The sequence below is a fragment of the Eublepharis macularius genome, chromosome 5 (genome assembly GCF_028583425.1).
Source record: "Eublepharis macularius isolate TG4126 chromosome 5, MPM_Emac_v1.0, whole genome shotgun sequence".
Classification (NCBI taxonomy): Eukaryota; Metazoa; Chordata; class Lepidosauria; order Squamata; family Eublepharidae; genus Eublepharis; species Eublepharis macularius.
Genome location: NC_072794.1, coordinates 134,977,976 through 135,001,845, shown reverse-complemented (window position 1 = coordinate 135,001,845; position 23,870 = coordinate 134,977,976). Strand labels below are relative to the sequence as shown.

The following is a 23,870-nucleotide window of genomic DNA, read 5'->3' as shown; positions in this document are numbered from 1 at the left end:
AGTGTGTCTGTGGTTCAGGTGCTCTTTCACAGGGACCAGATGGCACTCAGAAGTGTGCCCACCATTGTGGCACCCCTGGGCTGTGCAGAATTGCCCAGGGAAAGAGAGTTTAGAAGTTCCCAGCATAGGGAACAAAGGGAGAAGGCTGGCCTTTGCCAGCCTGTTCCTGGGGTTATGGGTGTGGGGCTGCTGGGGGTGGATCTGGGTCTGTGAGGGGCTAATGTGGGGATTTGGGTCTGTGAGGGGCTAATGTGGGGATTTGGGTCTGTTTGTGGCAGCTGGGGGGGAATTGGGTTTGTGTGTGGCTGTAAGGGGTGGACTTTGGGGGCTGAGAGCACCTACTTGGGGAGGCCATGAAATGCCCCCCCAAGTGGGAGCAGGCTGAGCCTTGGTGGGGGGTGGGAGGTAAAGTGGGAGAAGGGCCCCTGAGGGTAGGGGGGCATTTTGCATGCAAAATGCCACCCCTGGCAAGACAAGCCTCCCCCAGCTGTAGTAGAAAAAAGAGCACCTACTTGGGGAGGCCATGAAATGCCCCCCCCCCCAAGTGGGAGCAGGCTGTGCTTTGGTGGGAGGTGGGAGGAAAGGTGGGAGAAGGGCCCCTGAGGGTAGGGGGGCATTTTGCATGCAAAATGCCACCCCTGGCAAGACAAGCCTCCCCCAGATGTCAGTGGTAGAGAACAGAGCACCTACTTGGGGAGGCCATGAAATTCCCCCCCCCAAGTGGGAGCACGCTGAGCCTTGGTGGAGGGTGGGAGTAAGGGTGGGAGAAGGGCCCCTGAGGGTAGGGGTGGCAAGATAAGCCTCCCCCTGCTGTCAGTGGTAGAGAACAGAGCACCTACTTGGGGAGGCCATGAAATGCCCCCCCAAGTGGGAGCAGGCTGAGCCTTGGTGGGGGGTGGGAGGAAGGGTGGGAGAAGGGCCCCAGAGGGTTGGGGGGCATTTTGCATGCAAAATGCCACCCCTGGCAAAGGAAGCCTGCCTCTTCATTTTTCCCCATAGGAAATAATGAAGAAAGATGAGCAGCAGCATGCTAACAATATGCTCACCCTTCACTTTCTTATGGGAGGATAGGGGGACCTGCTTTAGGGGGCCATAACATGGCCCCCCCAAAGTCCAATCGGTCTGCAACGTGGGTGGTTGTTAGAGAGGGGTTAGAGGAAGGTCCCCACCAATTTTGGGCTGATTCGGTGGGAAAATGCCTCCTCCAGGCGTCCGGGAAGACGGAGGCATTTTCCCATTGAAAAAAGCCGAAAGAAAGCTGAAACAAAGCTGAAAGCCGAAAGCCGAAACGGCTAGCTGTTTCGGCTTTCGGCTTTATCCGAAAGAGATTCTTGTTTCGGCCGAAACAAGAATGCCGAAATTTTTTTCCTTGCACACCCCTAGTCGTGAGCAGAACTTGGGCTGCAATACTGCAGCTTACCACTCTGCGCCAATTACTAATTGCATCCGCTAACACCCCAGCATTTCCACAAGTCTCTCTCAAGGCTCCCCACCAGCCATTTCTGTTGTTATGCAGAATCAAATTTATTGGGTAGGAGCATATGAGAAGACAATGCAAATTTCAAATAAAAATCTAACCCTTAGAAGGATGAGCATGTCTGGTAAAGAATATATAGACCTATTTTTGTTTCTTTGCAATTTCAAATGTTGTTGTTGGGTTCAGTTTGCCTCATTTTAATCACTGTCATGGATGATTATTTTGTTTCTTTTTATGCCATGTATACCCCATTATATATTACATGTGTAACTGATGCAAAATAACTTGTATTGGTTGTAGCAGGAAAAATCTGTCATGAGTAAAGAGAAGCTGGTGCAAAACTAAAGGCTCATAAGGAGAAATTGAATTGAATTGGGGATATCAGGCGAAGAAGAAAAGATTGCACAGTCACAATCACTGCATGAAAAGTTGACATTCACCTTCCTCCCTTGAGCTGGCACTCTGTAGTTTGACCTTCTGAAGAGGTCAATACCACAGTTGCAGTCCCCTTGGACCCTTATAACAATGACACATAGTGGGACAGCTTGAAGCTCTCTGAAGACATCTGCCAGTGAATGGAACAGCTTGCAAACATAGGCTGCCACCTGCAAACTTTCCTTGGTGCTACCTACAGAGATATCCTGCAGTTGATCTCGTATAGTTCTTTAGGGCTAACACCAGTGCCCTCAAGCAAAATAAGAACCCGTGGGACCAATGTCAAAAAGAACATGGTTTCCAAGTACTGGAACACTCTCTTCAGATCACCTAGCACTTGCTGACAACTCTTATTGTTGTCTGCATCTCTAAATAAGTCTGTTTTTACCATATCTTCAACCTGGCAAGAGGGCCTCAGGCACTGCCTCTGGGAGAAGCAGCCAAGATGCTTGTAAGGCAATGGCAGTTGCTGCCTCTGGTACAGGACATACCTTAGGAGCACCCAAGTGAACTGGAAACAGCCTTCCCAGGTCACCAAGTTGGGAAAGGCCACCAATACCCAGAAGGTGCCACCCGGCAGTAAGAACCACAGGTGGGGCCATCTTTCACATCACCTACTACTTGATCCATTTTAAACTGGAGCTTCAGGGAACTAAACCGGGAGGTGCACTACCAATGAGCCACAGCCCCTCTAACAGAACAGTAACATTTGACAATTGAGCCACATGCACCTTCCTGAACACAGTCTTCTGAGCTCCTTATTCAAATCCTTTTAATTTGTTTTTCTTTCTTTCAGCAAGGAGTGAACCAGCTTCATGCTTTACAGATAAATGCAACAAGTAGTCTTTTCTATAGTTTCCACTCCTAATCACCTCTGAAATCTCTCCTGCGTAGGCTAACATGCTTTTTGACAGAAGCAAAATAAATTTTAAAGGTCAACTGAATCAGATAAGCCACGTTTGGCAGCAACTGCATACTCGGAATTTTATGGCTAACATTTAGCTTATGCTAGTAAGGGGGGTGGGTTGAGGATTGAGGTGGGTAAATTCTTCAGAGACAAGAGAGTCTCTAAAGGAATGTTAAAAAAAGAATGAACAATTAAAGAGAATGTCATCTACAGTCCCACTGGTGCAAACGATTACATACTTGGCAATGGACAAAGCTACATGAATTAATCTCATTAAAAACCTTTGGTGCAATGATTTGGATCCATCTCATTAGTGGTCTGGGAGAACTATTACTAATGGCAGGCCATGACTAATTTCTCTGGAATTGCTCTGTAATTCTTTATCAGGTGCATCCTAATAGGCAAACATGAAGCTGCCTCCCCATCTGCAACTCCGTCTTGTGCTCATAGGCCCCTCATGTGATTCCTTCTCCTCAGCAGCGTATTGACTTGATTTTGGTTAATGAACGAAGGCGCTGGGAGCTCTAATGTCATTTTAACAGAGTGATTTATTTAAGAAGGAAACTGGCAAGTGAACTGATGTGGAAATACTGAAGCTGTTAAAAGAAAGGACCAAAAGCCTTCTTTTAAAGTTGCAGTAGAAAAGAGAAAGAGTTCAGTAGCACCTATAACACTAACAAAATTTGTAGTAGAGTATGAGTTTTCATGAATCACAGTTCACTTCAGAATTTTGTTAATCTTATAGGTGCTACTGGACTCTTGCTCTTTTCTACTGCTATAGACAAACTAACACGGCTACCCATCTTGATCTAAGGTTGCAGATAGCCATGGAACTCTATTAAAAAATCCCAAAGCAACAGCAGGAAAACAACATTTAGGTTCAACAAAATGTAATGATGTAATAACCTATAAATGAATAAACACACAAAGCTGCTCTCTACAGAGAGATGCATGAAACTGCTTTATATTGAATCAGGCTTTAGATGCATCAAGGTCAGTATTGTCTGTTTTCAGACTGACAGCAGCTCTCCAAGGCCTCAGATGGAGGTCTTTCACATCACCTCCTACTTTATCCTTTTCACTAGAGATGCCAGGGATTGAACCCGGGAACTTCTGCATGCCAAGCAGAAGCTCTGCCTCTGAGCCACCCACTCCCTTCCCCAGAACACTGCAGAGAACCTCAAATACAAGAAGGAAGGACACTTTGCAAACAGTCTGTTATACTTGAGGGCTGAGAGAGGTGATAAAACAAGAGAATGCCTAGGACCTGTTAGATGTTCTGACAATTCTACTGACCCATGGGAAGTTTAACTGAAGTTTAATGGCCTCCCAGTAAAATTCAAAATTGACAGTGGGGCTAATGTAAGCATAGTTGAGAGTCTGTGCAGATGGCAGTGTACCTGTCCCCCCACCTCTCCCCCCAATTCTCCTGCGGTCTGGCATCCCTACCCAGTGGAAAAACCCATGCTTTGCACACAAAAGGTCCCAGGTCTAGTCCTTGATAAATCTGGTTAAAGTTCTTTTTCTGCCTGAGATCCCCCTAGAGAGCTGCTACCAGGAAGTTGCTGGTATATTTACACTGAAATATTGTGTATAAATGAGCTATTTAAATTTTGTTACCTAATGCTGTGTAGGATTGTAACCTTGGTGTGGAAACAATCCCTTTACCAACTGTCTTGTTAGTATGCCTTTTTATTTTCTGCATCATCATTGTAATTAGTAAATCTGGCTTCTGAACATGATCCTATTTCATAAGAGCAGCTACACAAACTCTTCTAAATGTCCATTTAAAAATAACAATCCTAACAATTTTCCAGTACTCACTCAACTAGAAAAGAGCCCTCACCTTGGCTTTCCACTTCTAAAAGTTCAGTCCTTAAACTATTTTAAAAGTAATATTAGAGTCACTGAAGCCAGAGAATCCATCCGGAGTTCATAAAGAAGTGCCTTCCCAAGAGGCCCGGCTGAAGCAGTGTGACACTGACAAGAGTTGCTGTCTAAGCACAAGGGATGTGATTAGCAAGGCACTCTTTGCCATGTTTGTCTCTCCTTGTCACTCTGATAATGTGGTGTGTGGCACACGTTGACACAGGAGGCAGCCCGTGCTTTAAAGAACAGGTGAAGATGAGAGGTTTTCTATCACTTAGTGAGGTTATTTCAAAACATACTTCGCTCTTCTCTGCTCTGGACACTGTTCCTCTGACTCACTTGGTGAATACAAAAACAAATACTAAGTTTATTGTGGTGGTGGTGGGTACATGGAGAGCTAGATAGCAGTGATGTGTGGCAATGAATATTTTACCACTTCTGCTTGTTTCTCATTTGATGTGGTAAAATTATTTTTATCTCATGGTAGATGCTGAATTCTATAGGCCAGGATGGTTCAGAAAGCCATCTGATGGTTCAGAAAGGATCTGATGGCTCATCAGATCTCAGAAGCTAAGGAGGGTCGGCCCTGTTCAGTATTTGGATGGGAAACCACCAAGGAAATCCAGGGTTGCTACACAGAGGCAGGCAATGGCAAGCCACCTCTGACTGTCTCTCGCCTTGAAAACCCTACAGGGTCACCTTAAGTTGGCTGCAACATGACAGCTATAGACCACAGGCTACTTGTATGATTCTGTGAAGACCATGGAAAGTTAGCACCTTGTTAAAGAGTCACCTGTTGTTCACATACAACCTCAGTCGTGTAGGATCAATGTCCCTGTGTTGCAAAGCCATGGAAATATGGGGGGTTAATGTGAATTATGTGACTACATGGGCAGACCAATTGTGGGGGGCCACAGAGCAAAAGCAGTAAAAAAAACAGTATGCATGCTATAGGCATCCAGAGCGCCATCATTCCATCAACAACAACAACAACAACAACAACAACAACAACAACAACAACAACAACAACAACAACAACAACAACAACAACAACAACAACAACAACAACAACAACAACAGATTTATATACCGCTGTTCAGGACAACTTAATGCACACTCAGAGCGGTTTACAACTTATGTTATTTTTATCCCCACAACAAACACCCATTGAGGTGGGTGGGGCTAAGAGAACTAACCCAAGGTCATCCAGCTGGCTTCAAGTGGAGGAGCGGGGAATCAAACCCGGCTCTCCAGATTAGAGTCCCACACTCTTAACCACTACACCAAACTGGCTCTCAGTCTGGTGCTGTTTAACTCTCTTAAACATTAGCATCCTCCTATTTTCTTCTCACAACAACACTGTGAGGTAGACTAGGCTGAGAGAGAGCGCGACATGCCCACAGTCATGCCAAGCTTTATTGAAGGTTGGAATCCAAATCTCCTCAGCCAAAGGCCAACACTCCAATTACCAGGCCATAATAGCTCTCACAGTGACTGCCTCTTATAAACCATAGTTAGCTTCAGTTACCTCAGAGCGCACAGCATATCAGATTGCTGTACTTCCAGCGTGCAATGGAACTGATGCTGCTGAATTGTATGTGGGAAAATGGCTGCTGTTGTCCCTGCTGCACAACATGCTGCACCAAATGAGTAGCAAGAGAACAGTCACGCCTGCAAATGTGTATGCAGTACATATATTGTGTGAGTGATATCAGGTACATTTTTGGCAAAGCAAAAATGTACCTAAGATAAGAAGTTTGTCATATATAAAAGCTGTAAGCAGCGCACCAAACCTTTCTCCTGGGCTGAAAATTGGCCATGTGCAAAATTCCCTTTTCAGCTCAGCATGGCTAGAAGAACTGAGATACAATGACAGCCAAGCGGAGGAGAGGGGATAATGATAATAATGACATCCTTGAGCCACAGGGACTGGAATGACGCACTGGTAATGCAAAAGATATAAACCAAGAGCATGAGACAAACCAATTGATCAGTTAACAGCAGGTGATATTTGCATACCAAAGAATCTGTAACATTTAGAAGAGGTGCTTTTGTGGGGAAATAACAACAGGCATGAATAACAGCAATTATATCAGCACAATCCCGGCAGTTTCTCATCAGGAACTCTGTGGCAGAGACAGGTGATTAAATCATCCCGCAAAGAGCAGCAAAGCACTAAGGAACAAGAAAGGAGGTTTCCCTGGAGAGTATCCATACTAGGCCACTTGCCCGAAAAATCTCTCAGCATCTGCAGCCACTAACTGAAGCTTCAGTCTGTCGCAGAAACATTGCCTGCATTTATACATTACCCTTCTTGAACAGATGTCGCGTTTCCCATGTGGTCACAGGAACCACTGCAAGATAAACATCATGTGCACCATTTAGCCACTGCTGAGCATTGCGGCTGTCACCTCTGAGGATGTCTACAGTTTCTGACACATCCTTTTTGGAGGTCCAGATGGTAACTTTATGCAGAAAGAACAATACAGTTTAAAAGGCATTTGTAGGGCTAGGCCACACGGTCTTGTACACAGGTTGTTCCCCCCAGCTTGGATGCTGTTGGGACATAGTTTTTTTTCCTACTTCCCCACAGTATTGTGGTCATTTTGTGCCCTTCCAGGGTTTTCCTTGGCCTTTCTGTATTCCTTCCAAAACATGTTTTGCTATGATGTTTTTTGAAAGATCCCGGAAAAGCCAGCGTGGCATCCATGAGGACTGGAAAGTCTGGATCATCGAGGAACTTCCCAGTTTAGTGCCATTTTCTCTGCCCTCCTCCTTTGCAACAGCCATTCCCTGCCTCCAGCACCAAGAGGCTTTTTTGAGTATTTTTAAACTGGTATTTGACATATGAATCTAATGGTATATCAACAATGTATCAATTACTGGTTAGAAAAAAACTTGAAAATGCCCCAAATGGCATAGTGGGGGAATGGTTGCTGTGGGGGACTGGGGCTCAGAAAGTGGATGGAAGCTCACCATGTGGAAGTCATGTTGCCAGAGGGAGTTGTGGAATTAACTGTACAGAAATATTCATCAACCAAATGGGATGTTGCTGCTTCTATGAGATTGTGATTGACAAGCAAAATCTTGCTAACCAAGCTAAGGTGTGTTACACTGATGAAATCACAGCCAGATTAAAGAAGTCTCCTGTAGTTAAAAGAGTAAAGAAGAGTGGAGGACAAAAAAAGAGAAGGAAATGGCAATGCTGGTATAAGAGGCAGGAATGAGTAAATGTGCCCTAGTTAGTTTCTTTTTATACTCATTCATATTTCTGTATGCTTCTTGCTTCTCTATGTTTGTGTTGCACACGCATTGTACAGTTTGTACCTGCAATTTATGTATTACCTATATGTATAAAATTCACCCCGTACGTATAGTGTACGTGTTGTGCTGTTTTACTGATCCTCAAATAAGGCTGAAAAATGCATACATTTTGAGGGAAAGATTTGATGCAGGAAAAAGAAAATGGAGCAAAAATAAAGGGCTGGATCCTGAAAATCCATTCCACTAGAAGAGATGCTTTCAGTGCAAGGAGCCTTTCCATGATCCAAGAGGTTTGTGTCAGGGGAAAGAATCTTGTAGTGGATTAAAGTTCCACTAGAGGAATAGATGCCCAGGATCCAACACAAACAATTATGGGTTCCATTTGGACAGAGAAGAAAAATAAAAAAATAAAGATCTGTGGGTTTTAAAGTAGATTTGCCAGTGTGTGTTAAAATTATATCTTCTGAAGCCCATTGATATCAAAGAACTCAGAATGGTAAAACTCTGTTTAGAATTACTTTGTATAACTGCATGGACAAGAAATTTGAAATATCCTTATTGACAAGGGTTATGCTAAAAGCTTGCCTTCTCAGCCTCATGCACCAAACACATTAGCAAATATTCAGTGTGTTTCAGATATTAATCAAAATAGTAAAATGCTGGCCGAATGGAGAACAGTGTATAACTTATCTCTCAAAGAACAGCCTCTGCCACTCTAGATGACCCGTATTAGTATATTTTTATGGGGTTAAGGCCAATCTTCCTTACCACACTCAGCCCTACAACAGCAGGTTGTCTTGCAATTGGGCATTTTTGTTTTATTAAAAACAACATTGGTGTAATGGAAAGTGGTTCTAAATGGCAGACAAGGAAAGGAATGTCAGCTCCAATATACATTGCCTATTTTTCAACAAATGTTCACTCTACATGTTTGAACAGCCACACAGCACAGCAGTGAAAGGGTTTCTGTTTCTCTTCCTTTCCATTATTTACAAACTGCCAAATTACCTTAAAAGTACCAATGGAAGTTTCCCAATAACAATTGTCCTTCTTTCCCACCATTTCAGCTATGACATATATCCATATTCTGTATCTATCTATCGATATGTCAATCCATTCTAAAATCTGATCGGCTTCAACTACTGTTCTGTCATTGATACTGAGTAGTTGTGGATTAGGAGGCATATATATAGAATTTGCTACTTGACTTTCTGAACAGCAAGCTGGTGTAGTTTCCAGTGGCATTGTGAGATTCTTGCAAAACAGATGCTCAAAAACACACTAGCCCACACTCTCCAACCGCTATTATGTTCTCAATTTAAAAGGAGACAGATTTCAAGGTTTTTGTCTGACTTCTGCATCTGTACAGTTGATGACATTTGTCATCACACTAGACAGCTGACTGGTGTCGTCACTGTTGGCATATGCTCAGAATGTATTGGATTGCTGGTCAAATCTGTCTATACCCAAGGTTAGGAGCAGGGCATGCATCATTTAAAAACAATAAGTATTTGTAGCTGATGTGCTGCTTTTGGACCTGCACAGTCCATGACATTCATCATTCTTCATCGCATTACGCAGCTGCCTCTTAGCTGCTGTTGGTACAAACTCAGAATCATGGGACAAGGCATTGTGATCAATCTATATCTATATCTACATTTATGAGAGAAAGAGGGAGAGAATAAGAGAACATTGTAAGATTACTTAGGCAATACAATGCCTTCCCTTGCACACAAACCATCAAATGGCACCACAAAAATGCATGTATCCCAAAGGATTTGCAGTCCAATTTAAAACACTTAGCACCCCCTTACCTCCAAGATCAGGACTGTGCTAGTCAAAATCAAGACTCAAGAGATGAATAATGATGATTCTGTTCCAGCAGAACTGAGAATTAGGCAAGTAAATGGACATGCTAAACACTCACAATAAAATGTATTGTCGAAGGCTTTCACGGCCAGAGAACGATGGTTGTTGTGGATTTTCCGGGCTGTATAGCCGTCATCTTGGCATTGTAGTTCCTGACGTTTTGCCAGCAGCTGTGACTGGCATCTTCAGAGGTGTAGCACCAAAAGACAGAGATCTCTCAGTGGGCTTGTCTGGGATATCCTGATACTGAGAGATCTCTGTCTTTTGGTGCTACACCTCTGAAGATGCCAGTCATAGCTGCTGGTGAAACGTCAGGAACTACAATGCCAAGACCATGGCTATACAGCCCGGAAAACCCACAACAACCAACTCACAGTAAAAGTAGCAAAGCACCTCTTTTGTGAGGTGTTATCCTGTTTATCCTTATCCTGTTTTTTTCTGGGTTGATTGGGCGGGCAAGTAGGAAGCCATGTAGTTTCTTTATGGAGCAATGCCTTCCACCCTCAATCAACATTTCCCACACATTAGTGCAAGAATTTGTGCATGCAAAGCACTGTTGATCTGATTTAGAATAATTTAAAATATTCAATTGAGAATATTTGAGGAGGCCACTTGCAATTTGCACTCAAATTGTGATTCAAGCAGGGGAGCATCTGTCCATCACTAGCTATTTGTAAGGCATGGAATCCCAAGGGCATAATCTAAGGAACATGATGCAGCAACTTTGCTGAAGGTAAGTAGATCTGGACCAGGCTAGTGTAGATGAGAGACCTTCCAGGAACATTATATTTGCTATTGAGATTTGAAAGTTCCACAGGGGAAAAACGAAATAGGCAATAATGGTGATGGTGGAAAGTGCTGTCAAGTCCTAGCTGACTTATGGCGATGCCTGCTGGGGTTCTCAAGGCAAGAGGCAGTTTGCTGTTGCCTGCCTCTGCATAGTGACCCTTGTCTTTCTTGGAGGTCTCCCGTCCAATTCCTAACCAAGGCCGACCCGGCTTAGCTTCTGGATCTGACAAGATTGGGCTTGTCTGTGATATCCAGGGCAGGGCAGGCAATAGTAGGTTATGCTTTTAGAGTGATTAGAGAGAATAATTTGGATCCGGGAGGATCCACCTTCATAGCCCACTTCTGCCCTTGACTCTTTGTGCAGCCTTGAGCAGCCATTCTCAGACTTCATTCCCCATTGTGACCTACCTCACAGGTTTGCAGTGAACTCAAATATAATACAGATTGTAAAGCATTTTGCCAAAATGTTTTAAAAATGTAGCATCTATAGTTGCTTCTTTTAACACTCAAACTCTAATTTGCGAACATTACTTGTCAAAGCTATTGTTCCACTTTGCCTCATTGTATATTCTCATCACAATAAACTTTAAGCATTAGATTTCTGTCCAGAGGGGTTAAATGTCACATGCTGCTCTTCAACCCTTTCTTAAGCGTATGGAAAGATTTGTAACCTATCATTGTTTGGAGATTATGATCATTCTTTTCAGTAAATGAAGTTTAGAAGTCATTAAAAGATTTGTCAGCTGTGACTTATGAGCCCTTCTTGCTGCAGTAAAGCGGAACAGTGACAAATTCCCTCCATCGCTGTATCATCTGTTATGTGTTAAAAGTTGCAGTGTTCCAATTACTGGAGACCTACACAGTCTATAAATGAAACACAACTCAAATATCCTTCATGATTGCCCTGAAAATTAATCAGAGCTGGTGGGTTTTGTTGATGGGTAGCGTCTGCCCTGAGGGCTGTTTAGCATACCTCCAGCAACTGTTATTGGCCTCCCCCTTGGTTTCTGATGTTATGTATGTTTTTATTGAATTATTATATGCATACTTTATTTTATGCCTTTAATGTCTCAGTGTTTCAATATTTAATTTTCTCCCCTTTGGGGACCCTATTTAAGTGAAAAGACGGAATAGAAAATTTTTAAACAAACAAAGAAACAAATGAACAAAAAAATAAAGGGAGTGCACCATTTGTTTGAGTAGTACATTGCTCATCTGTGAGGATATAACTACATGAGATATTTTTTAATGAGTTGAGTTTGGGTTCCTTGGACCCAACTTGCTTTCCCCATAGCCACACAGAAAGTGTGAGGAATGTCCCTTGATCTGGGACTGTGGTAGAAAGAGAAGCCCCTGACATGGACAGCCCAGATGAGCCTGATCTCGTCAAATCTCAGAAGCTAAGCAGGGTCAGCCTGGTTAGGAATTGGATGGGAGACCTCCAGCGAAGACCAGTGTTGCAGAGGCAGGCAATGACAAACCACCTCTGATAGTCTCCTGCTATGAAAACGCTGCCAGGGGTTGCCATAAGTCAGCTATGACTTAAGGACACTATACACACACACAGGGAGAAAAGGGGCTCCTGCCTCCCCCAATCCCAGTATCATCTTGAGCTCCTCTTTGACATTGCATGGGCTTGTTTAAAAGATCTTGTGTGGTTTGGCCCTGAGATGCACTGAAGCCAGGTGCAGAGAATAAGCACTGGGGTTCCTCTTCCAGTTGGAAGTTTCTTGGGTTAAGCTACTTCATTTCTCTCTATTTTATACTTTTTCGACACATGCCTAATTCCCTCAGGATCAGTTCAGCACATCCAACATTGGAGAACTATACATTTTAATAACCTATTTATTTATGGAATTATTTAAATCTTTTATCATGCTTTTCTCCCATACTGGGGACTGAAAGCAGTTTAAAATACACATGAGCAATACAGATGTAAACAAAAACATGCAGCCCCCAAAGCCCCCAGTCAAAACTTAAAATGGGTGATGGACATCCCTGGGTTGGTGCTAAATCTGCCAATATGGCTCACATCAGTACCGCAGGACAAAAGCCAGATGTGAAAGGCCTTTGGTTCACACTTAAGAATTGTGCCTCTGGCCAACTACCTATGGCTCCATTCTAGTTGATCCAAAGGCATCATGGTTGAGATAACAAGGATATAGATTAGCCGGAAACCAATATTGGGTAGATCCTATCACTCTCTCCTGCTTACGTTGGATGCTATGTCTTTTCCATGGAAAGGACACCACGTCAAGAAGGAATTCTGATTGCAAAGACCCATGTGAGCAGACCCCAAACCTTGTGGCTGAGCCACGCAAACACCCTCCCAGTTGCACAGGACATGCTCAAAAATAAGCTGCTTCCATGCTGTAGAAGAATGTCTAAAAGTCTTCTCAAACAGGCATGTTTCTCCCATAATCTGACAAGACATGGCAGCAGAGCAGGACAGTAGTTGGCATAAAGCAAGCTGCAGGGGGAAACCTGCTGTCCCTTTGACTATTGTACAAAATGTGTGCACGTGTGACATCAGGTCAATTCACCACTTTGAAATAACATCTTCTGGGACAGTGTGAAAGGCCTGACAGGCACCTCTGAAGGCACTCTCTTCTCAAGAGCAACAGAATAAAAAAGAAACCACTCAAAATATTTAGGATGGTTTATACATCCTTTCCAATGTTATACTTATACACAAACAGAAAGACAGGACATTGCTCATGATATTAGAATCTCATTAACATGGTTTTATTTGGAAACTCTCAGATATTCAGTCAGGTAAAAAAAATAGATTTTTTAAAAAACAGCTGCTCATAATGTCATAAACTGCAGCTGGAGTTCACAAGAACAAAAGGAGATGGCCTGGGATTGATTCTGTTTACTTCTGTGGATGCAGACGGGGGTGATAAATTTGGGGCTCTGTGTTTCCTTTTAGGTCATTCAAAGGGATCAGCAGCATCTCCTGAGGTTGTTTATTCGTTGCCTGGCTATCAAGCTGTAGATAGTGGCTCACATGACCAAATGCTCCTCTACATCTAAAATTCCCTGAGTATAGAAAACTAAGGTGTCAGGGAGAAGAGTTCTAGCTTAGTCTTTCCCAATACGAAAGTGTTCTATGTGGAGAGAATTTCTTTGTATAAAGGAACATCCATTCTTTGGCTGAGCGATTGTGCCCTATTTAATTTTTTTTGATATGCATTTAAGTATTTGTGTTGACAGTTTTAGGTCTTCACTTTTCATTGTTGGTTTTATAGTTTTAGTTGTATTGTATTATGCATGTTGTACATTTTTATATGCAATTTATGAGATATTTATGTACTCACTGTCTTTTATACTTAATATGTTAGTTATAACTTACTATGCTAACTGATTAATGCCCAAAGTATATTGAAAAGAAGTAAGCATTTCACAGGAAATAAAAATGGCACAAAATGTTTAAAACCCTATGGATTTGGTTCAGGCATGGGGAAAAAATTTAAGTGGGCATTTGGAGGTCAACATGGTAAAGATGAGAAATAACATCATCCCTCTTTCGGTCACATCACATGCCCTCCCACACTGAGTCTTGTTCAACCATGAAGCTGACTTGGGCCTATTTTTTAATGTCTCAGCCTAACCTATGTCACAGGGTTGCTGTGAAGATAATAAGCTGGGGGAATACCATGCACAAGGTCCTGAGATCTTCAGATGAAGGGCAAGATAAAATAGAATAATTATAATGGCTAGATCAAAACTTTATTTGCAGAAATATAGCCACCTTCTCAGTTATATCTGGAGACGAGTCATTCAGAAAGAAGTATATTTCTGCAACGTGCTATTAAGCTGTGCTCTGATAAGATATAAAGAGCTATTCAGATGGTATATTTATTTAATTGTAATCCTAATGCAGTCTATATATCATGCCTCACTCTATGTATTCTTATACCAATAAAGGATTGATTAATTGATTGGTTGATTGAACTTCATTTGCATTGGTAGACAGCAGGGTTGCCAGGTCCCCTGGGGTTCAGGATGGGGGGGGTCACTGGGGGGGCGGTAGAGACGGGATAATTTATCTTGGATGTGTATGCAGCACATGCATGCTCCGGATCACTTTCACATTGTTATGGGAATGACATCATTCCTGGTGCAATAAGGAAATGATCCAGAGTGCCAGGGCCCATTTGGTAAACATCAACTCCCAATCTAGTGTTGGGGGTCAATTTTTACCCAATCACTCTTCATGTGACCTTGTGCTTCTGATGGTGGTAAGTGAGGAGGGGGGAGGCAGAGGCTGGGAGTGGAGAATCCTCACCCCCGCCAGTGGAATGGTATCCCTAGCAAACAGTCCATGGGAAAGACCTCTAATTTGTTCTCAAGCTGTTCCTGGGGGCATGGAGGGGTGAAATCAGGAAGTTCCTTTTCATGAGAACAACTAAGTTCATGTGACTCAGGACCCTCACATTCCATGGGTGCTTCCAGACTAGAAGTTGGATCCTTTCTGCTTGATCCTTTCTGCTTGATCTTGCCCAATTCCTCTTCTCATTTGCAACTCCCATACCTTTGGGATGTTGTCCATGTGGCTCCCCTGATCTCTGGTGTAGCCTTTTTGTTTGTCAAAAGGGAACATCTTCCATTTTTTACCAGTGGAAAAGCTGCTAGGATCCAATACTAATACATTTCATAGGTGTGAATTCTGCTTTTTGGGAGGTTTTACAGTACAAGCCAAAACACTGAGAGGTGAAGATATAGTAAAATTACCTGGAAGATAGTACAGGTGTGGAAGCACTCTCTATGACACTGGGAGCAGGTTAATTCACACATGCCATATTTCCCTATAACAGGATGCAATCACAAGAGTGTTTTGTAGGTGTCAAATTATATTCCATGGCATTCATATTTCTGAAGATGCCGTCGTTTACTAGGGTATTTAATTTCTGTTTTATGTTGACAGTGTGGACTACACAGTTTATGACTCTCAAAGAACTACAAGCAGAACTAGGCCTGTCTTGATACAGCTACTCTACAATTATTCATTCTAACAGTAACCATCGTTCGGGAAAGCAAAAGAAGAATGATTTTGGTTTTCTAACCTCGAGTTTCCTCTGCTCTCTTTGGGCAAGAAACAGAGTGCTTGTGGTAATTTTTCCTTTACATGACTGAACTTATGACATTTCAGAAGGGGCAGCTGAGTTACTGTATCTGCTAAGGAGCCAACCTTTGTATAATCAGCACATGCCCAAAATGTCAGTGAGCTGAAGAAACAGTTGGCTTTGATTTTCAAACTCCCATCCCTATTACCTTAATATACATGTTAATGATGAGATAGCAAGTATTACTCTGGTAGGTGACATGCAGTAATAGTTCCAGTCCCAACTAGGGTTGCCAAAGAGCTGATGGGGGCCAGAGTTTACGATGGAAAAGCATCACTTCTGGGTGATCACTTGGAATTAATATGACTGCCTTCCTTTAACACTCTAGGAATTCTTTCAATCTCTGTAGGGTCAATTCTTAGACCACGGGCAGAGGGGGGCTTGTAAGGTCATTTCTGGGTGATCACTCAGAAGTCAGAATGCCAGTGACAACACATGGCCGGTGATGTCCCCCCCGCCACCAGTTTCTTTCTACTCTCAGTCAAGTGCAGGCAACAGAAGGACAGGGTAAAAGTTCATAGAATCCTAGAGTTGGAAGGTACCTCCAGGGTCATCTAGTTCAGCCCCATACACAATGCAGGACATTCACAACTACTGTCCCCCCAGAAGATGACAAAAAACCTCCAGGATCCCTGACCAAACTGGCCTGAAGAAAATTGCTTCCTGGCCCCAAAGTGGTGGTCAGTGTGGGCATGTAAGAAAGGACCATGACAATTCAGCATTGATGTAACCCTTCCAGCTCTCCCTCTCATGATCTGCGTAGGTTCACAGAATCAGCATTGCTGTCAGATGGTCATCTACTCTGCTTAAAAACATCCAAGGAAGGAGAACCCACCACCTCCAGAGGAAGCCTGTTCCAGTGAGGGACCATTCACCTGCCATGGGTAGGCACCAGGCAACCCCAGTCCCAGCATCTGTCATTCACCAATTGTTAAAGGAAAAAACCCCAAGCCACATGCTTGCTGTGAGACAAACCATGCTTAATCCTGCTCAGCTAAGATGGGGGGAAAATGCTTTTATGACACACTCACTGTGCACTTTGGCACTGATTCAGCCCCTTGCTCAGGGCTGTAGATATTCTTGTGCTGTCTCAAGATGGTTTGTAGGATCCTGTCCCTAAAAATAAGTACCTAGCAACGCTAAAAGGAAAGGTCAGCAAAATACTTCTCACTCATTTCTCTGAGAAATGACTTGTACTATGGCTACAAGTCTGGCATTACAGTCCAGAAGTTGTGGGGAACTCCAGTGTTTCTTTGTGTATGTGTGTTACATGCCATCAAGTCATATCCGTCCTATGGTGACTAGAGATGGGCACGAACAGCAATACAAACTAAAAAAAAGCCACGTACAGACCAATCAGCTGTTCGCGAACAAGCTGTTCATGAGGCCCCATTCTAAACAAACTCTAAACGAACAGGTGGTCATTGCAAGCCTCGTTCGTTGCTGTTCGTCAAGCCAGACAATCTGGCACCTGCAATCAATTCCTTTGGCAACCGGAGGCAGGGACTGCCTGAACTCTGTCTGAACTCCTGCTGTTGCCCTGGAAACCCCAATCTAAGCCCAATTTAGCTTGATAGGCAGGTCTTCCTTTCAAGCGTGGAGCTCCAAATTTGTTACAAGGAAACAAAGAGCAGGGGGGAGGGGGGCTACCAGCTCTGGTTTTGCAGACAGTGGAGAGGGAGAGAGACAGTTGCTGCTGGCATTTTGAGAGAGAGACAGGGAGAGTGTATTGGAGCTTGAATTTTCTTTGTGTGTGGTGGGATAGGGATCTACCTCTTCAGGTTCCAGGGCTGCTGCCAGGCTCTGGGGCCAAGCTATTATTTATTATTGGTACATTTCCTGCTGCCTGCTCAGGTCAGGTTTCTGGGAGTGATGTGGTAGGGATCTTGATGGCTGGAGGAGGGCCTGCTGGCCCCCACGAACAATGAACATGTTTGTGAACAGGTCATGTTCATCAATGTTCGTTGTTCGTTGTTTGTGGATGGCAATGAATAACGAACACCATGTTCGTTTTTTTTTCTGTACGTGCCCATGTCTAATGGTGACCCTATGAATGAAAGAACTCCAAAATGTCCTGTCATTAACAGCCTTGCTCAGATCTTGCAAACTGAATGTGACTTCTTTTACCCGATAAATGCTGGCTATGAAGGAAAATTGGGGGACAGAAGCACTTGTATTCCAGCAATTGCTGGCATGGTCCCCTAATTGCTCCACGTTGTTTAGCAAACGTCTTATGTTTTTAAATCAGTGGTTTTGTTGTAACATTAAATATTTTTCTAGCATTGAACATGTATGACCCGCCTTGCAGTGGGTCAGTCAATGTTAATGTTGACTACTCAGCTTTTCAGGGTCTCTGTCAAAGTTCATTCAAATCACCTGCTACCTGATCCTTTTATAACTGGAGATGCCAGGGATTGAACCTGGGACCTTCTACATACAAAACAAATGATCTACAGTTGGGCCCTCCTTATTGTAATCTCTTCTTCTATTTTGAAGTAGAACTTCGGTGTGTGGACATAGTGAACTATTAAATGGGCTACAGTGGACTGCTACAAGTGGAAGACTGGCTGTTTTCACCCTTTTCATGTCTATTTTGTATGTTTTGTTGAGTCACTTTGAAAACCTCCACACACACTCCCCAAAAGCTGAGAACCTTCCCCCCTCCCAAGTGATCGCTATTTGAATGCATCTTTTTTGCAATGCCCATTTCATGTTGAGCTGTATAGAGCCCCCTCATGTGATCCCTTCAGTGACTTGCTCCCAACTCAAGTAATTTCCATTTGTGCAGTGTTGGCATTCAGCATGGCAGCTGCCTGCTCACAATCTCACTGGCTTGTTTGCCTTGCGCCTGCCCCCAGGGTCATTACATTCAGGTCATGCATAATTCATCCATCTCCATTTTGACTGCATGTGCTGCTTTCGCACTTGCACACTCAGCAGCATTCATCAGTCAGCAGCATTCGTTGTGCTGGTACATGCTTGGAAGGACCAGGTAGAATCACAGATCCCAGAGGGCAGTGCATGAATACATAAATCCATCGGATACAAACAAATACAAGCATGCTTAGCTTTTGAAGTCAAGGAAGGATGCAAAATGGATAAGACTGGAACTCTAGAGATAACAAACTATGCAGCTTCCTCGACTCTCCGCCTTAGCAGGATCAGACAACCAAGAAAACCACCTTTTATCAGAAGAGAATTTCCGACTGTTGTTTGCACTGGGCGCACAGTTGGGTGCAGTAAAAGCAAAGGATTTATGAACCAAACCCAGTGAACCTCGAGTCAGTTACGTAAAATGGGCAAGGCTAGAAAAGAGACAGGCCATGCAGGTATTCTCACTCCGAGCAGTGCTAAAACACCTCTTTTTAAAAGTAATTTGTAGTATGCAAGAAGAAAGGTGAAAAAACATTTTCAATCCAATTTTGAATGTTTGTAAAAAGGAACAATTTATATTTTGTTTTAAGTTTGAGGAAGCTGCTCGCCATTTGCTCGCCTGCTATGTCCACAGTAGGTATATAACATCATTGTGAACAATGGGTTGGATCCAAGGCTCCCCAGATGGAAAAACGTCAGTGAAATGGATCTCTTCATCTGTCCCCTTGAATTAGCAACCCCTTAATGTTTACCCAATAAAGCTACTGCTGAAGGTCAGAGGTCACTTGAGAATGATATGCTGCCATTGCAAGGCTGCCTGTGAGGGCTCATGAGGCTGGATAAGTCATGTGACTTGTTTTCATATAATGTTTGGACAATGTTTACGTTATGGGAAGGAGGGCCCCCCAGAAGTAATCCTTGTCTAGAGGCCTGTGGCTTTTCTTGGCAGCCCAGTATTCAAGTAGTCATTATAGCAACCACAGAAAATTCAGGAGCTAGTGGACAGGTTTTTACTTCAGCAAGGTAAGCCTATCATTGCAAGGGAGTCAGAAATTTGCAGTGAAATTATTTCAATGGACTTAAACTGGTGTAACTCTGTTAGGTCTGTGCTGTTGGTCAGGCAAACGATGGAAAGGGGAGATTCACACCTACCACACACATTTATATCAACCAACAAAAAGAGTAATGAATCACAAGATTTCATCCCTTTCTCCATTCTATACCTACAATGGACTCTTGTCCTGGCTTCTCAAATCTTAGTTGCAACGTGTGGACATTTTATGTGCTAATCTTAAATTTTCTTCAATAATATTTTTATTGGTCATTTCCCACAAGCAGCAACTTTATCTTGCAATAGTACTTACTGTCACCTCCCCCAAGCCCTCAAACTCTCAGCAGCTTGATAGCTGAGTACCAAGGGATAAATATTCAACTTGCTTCCTTTAGAGGCATTAATTCCTTAATCCATCTATAAAATTGAAATGCATATTTGCCCCCATCTAGCTTGTCTAGAAAGATTTGAGGGAACACATTTCTACTGCAGCCAGAGGCTTTTATTTGTGTGTCGAATACATCTAACATGTGGGGGTTTCAAAGGTTGGGTTCCTGCCTATCCTCACCACCACAACATCTTTTAGGGATGCTCGAACACTTGGTAGTTCAACTCACATCCAGTTCACTAGTTGTAAAGGGGATTCAATGTTTTGATTGGCCATTCATCTGTTTGTTCCTGTCTATTCAACTATATGCTTCATTGTATCCTTTCCTAAAACTGCAGTACAGACAAGTCAGCTTTTTATGTATGCACATTCTTATACTACTTGATTCAGTTCTGCTCTCTGCAGTCCTTGCTGCACTTCTGCTCCACTTGTTAGACAATTGTTTAAACAGACATTGAAATTAGGCACAAACCATGCAAATCAGTCATAAACAGATGCTTTTTTATAAAATCTATCATTCAATGACCTTAGCAACATTAATGGTTGGTTGGCATGTGCAATTTGGGGGGGGGGGGAAACCTGATGCAAACCTGTCTGGCAAATATTTGAGTAGTTTGGTGCAGGGTTACCAGGGCTTCTGCTATAGTGGGAAAACTCCCACCACAAGCATTCTCCTCCCACTTTCTTTCCCTGCCAGTAAGGTTGCTTTCTCTTTGGCTGATGGCTGGCTGTCCCTGTCTCCTGTGCCTTTTCCCTCTAGTCCAGTCCCCTCCTGCCTGTCCTCACTCTCCCTGCCTGGGCTTTTAGCCTCCCACCAGAGGGTGGGGCTAGCTGGCTTCCACCTGCCCCGTCTGACCCTCTGCAGCTTGGGTGCTTCCTTTCCCCCCTCTGCTGCTGGCCTGTTCAGGACCTGGGTGACTGTTGGGGTGGCTTGGTGGCTGTCTCCCAGCTGTCTCCCGTCCCCTCCTCCTGGTAAGTCTGGGGGCTGAGCCCCAGACCATGGAAAATGACATTATGCCTCTTTAGGAATCACCAGCTGCGCTATGGTTTCACTACAGAGACAACAGACAAACCAAATATAGCCAGTGATTGGCCCTTGTCTGATTGTTAGCTGAACGTGATAAATTTGACAGTTGAAATTTACTGCAAAATTCATGGCATCTCTAATACTTCTGAACTGGGGGTCTGCCTTTACTTCCATCTTGGCCTGTTTTGTCACTCATAGTTTGAGTCCTAACTCTGTCTCCAAGTTTTCTCCAAGGATTTAGGGACTTGCTTCTCATGCTTCCCTCTCTCCTTCTTGCTCCCTTTACTTCCTTTGCCTCTAGCTCCTCTCCCTTCCTTCTCTCCTCTAGCTTCTTTAGGTCTTCTCAAACACCAATTGATTCTTTGGCTCCTACTGAGTATGTCTAGGCAATAGTAGTAGGTAGCATCAGAAACGAACCACCATCACTCTTGGACATAGGTGTAAACTACGGGGAGGCTGAGAGGCTCGAGCCCCCCCCCGGATTTGGCCAGGGGGGGCTGAGCCTTCCCCGGGTAGCCAGTGAACTACGTGGGGGCTAAGGGGCTCAAGCCCCCTCAGATCTCACATGAGGGTCTCAGTTACAACAGCTGATGAAGCACAGGATTGTCCCCCACTTCCTGTTATATCATATTATAATTTCTATGATTCTTTGGGGCTTTGTTCCTGTTTTTTGCTTGTATGTATTAGTGTGTTTATTAAGAATTTAATAAACCTTTATATACCTTGCTTTCTTAGCACACTCAGGAAAACTTAAAAAACGTTCCCTTACAGGCTTTTCTGTGTTGCCTTTCTTAGAGCCAAACGACAAGTGACGCCTGACACAGGTTGGACACTTGTCAGCTTCCCTCAAGTTTTGATGGGAAATATAGGCATCCTGGTCTTGCAGCTGTAATGGAGAGCCAAGCTGTAAAACCAGGATGCCTACATTTCCCATCAAAAGTTGAGGGAAGCTGACAAGTGTCCAACCTGTGTAAGGCGTCACTTGTAGCTTGGCTCTTAGTATCAAATGTATGACCATTAGTTTGTCCTATACACATGGTATGTATAATTATAGATCATAAAGTGACTATCCTAAAAGTGAATTTCAAAAAACAGGACACAGCAAGAGATCGCTGAGATGGCACTATAACCACTGACCAATTCCCACATTTTCCTAGGTTTGGCCCAGCTCAGGGGCATTGTTAGGGGGTCCCCATGGGTGCCTGGGTCCCCCTAAATTTGTGTGGAGCCCCTCCCTAAATCTCCCATGGCCCCGCCTCCATAGATGGTGGCAATGGAAGCCCCTCCCTGTGATGTCATTGGCTCCTCCCTGTGATGTCACTGGCATAGCAATACCTCTGGCCCTGCCCCAGCCTCCCCCCCCCCTGGGAAATTGGAAAGTCTACACCCTTGCTCTTGGATAATGCATACCCAGCCCTATCTGGAAAATCGAGAGCTAAGGCCTTGGTGTTTCCAGAGGGAGGCACAACTCTCCAACTGGCACCCACTTCCCACCCATCACTGCTGACACTTCTCTTCCAGGCAAATATCTAGGAATATTTGTGAAGCACATACTGTCTTCAAGATTTTGCCTGGCTGAGTTCTAATGCAATTCAAGTAAGTTTCTGGTGCTTGGGTTGGCCCATACCTACACCTTTTATGGCATGAAGAGTCTTGTCTTAATGATGTACAGAGAACCAATAAAGGAGTAAAATGTTCAGAGCACAAAACAAAAAGTTCGATGCAGGCTATCATCAGTGCCGAGAGCCAATTTTACCCTCATCTGCATTCTGGCAGAGCGGTTACATATCCTGTTTTTTGACTTTTTGTGTACAATAAAACTGAGGCACCTGCAAGATTTTTATTATAGACCAGACTCTATAAAATAGAGGGGGTCCAATTCATTACCAAACTGTCTGTGCCATTTACGAGGCACTTTAATCTTTACATAACTCCTCCAATGGCATCAGTACCTTCACTCAAAAATCCTGATTTTTAACACACATCAGTAAGAAAATAAGCTGATGTAGCAACTGGAAAAATGCAGAGGGAGGGAAAATGTGCAGACCCCACCCCCCATTCTCAGTGCAATTCCAATGCTAGTGGATTGGCTGCTAAGAAAAGCAGGAATAGGCTATGTGTGAAGAAAACTCCTGAGTCTACACTTGACAAGAGAATGTAACCAATCCCAACTTCCTAATGTACAAGTATATTTGAATGATACATGCTTTTGCAAATATCTGGTTGCCACATTCACGCATAACATTTTCGTTAGCTTAGGTGTGTATACTTGAGAATGTAGTATGTGATTGATCAAGCAGCTCTGAGCTTTAATAACATAATAATAATGTTCGATTTATATACTGTCCTTCAGGACAACTTAACGCCCATTCAGAGCAGTTTACAAAGCATATTATCAGGGCTCATTTTGAGGGGGAATGTACATGAACGCAGTTCCCGCAGTTCTCCAAAGAGGTCACATGTCAGGTGGCCCCGCCCATCTGACTCTCGGCCATTTTGGGCTCGTTTCAGCCTGGATTGGGGCCAAAATGGCCCAGATCGGGCCTCTGACGGGTGGTGGATCAGTCTTCCACTCAGCAGCAGCCTGATCCTGACCATTTGGGGCCCCTTTTCAGCCATTTTCAGCCCCTTTTTGCAATTTTGGACCCAATTTCGGCCCTGAATGCCCAGGATTGGGTCCAAAACAGCCACTAGTGATGTCAGGGTGTGCAGCATATGCAAATCAGTTATGCTAATGAACCACTTCTGGCGATGGCAAGGGGCATGGCATATGCTAATGAATTATGCTAAT

At 43.6% G+C, this 23,870-nt stretch overlaps 1 protein-coding gene and 1 pseudogene across 6 annotated transcripts in view; both read right to left on the bottom strand.

Moving 5' to 3' along the window:
- The window catches only part of RALY (RALY heterogeneous nuclear ribonucleoprotein), a 355,194-nt gene that overhangs the window by 95,360 nt on the left and 235,964 nt on the right, over window positions 1-23,870 (bottom strand). The gene's annotated exons all lie outside the window — the stretch shown is intronic.
- LOC129330410 (MAD2L1-binding protein-like) lies at window positions 1,819-2,514 on the bottom strand (annotated as a pseudogene).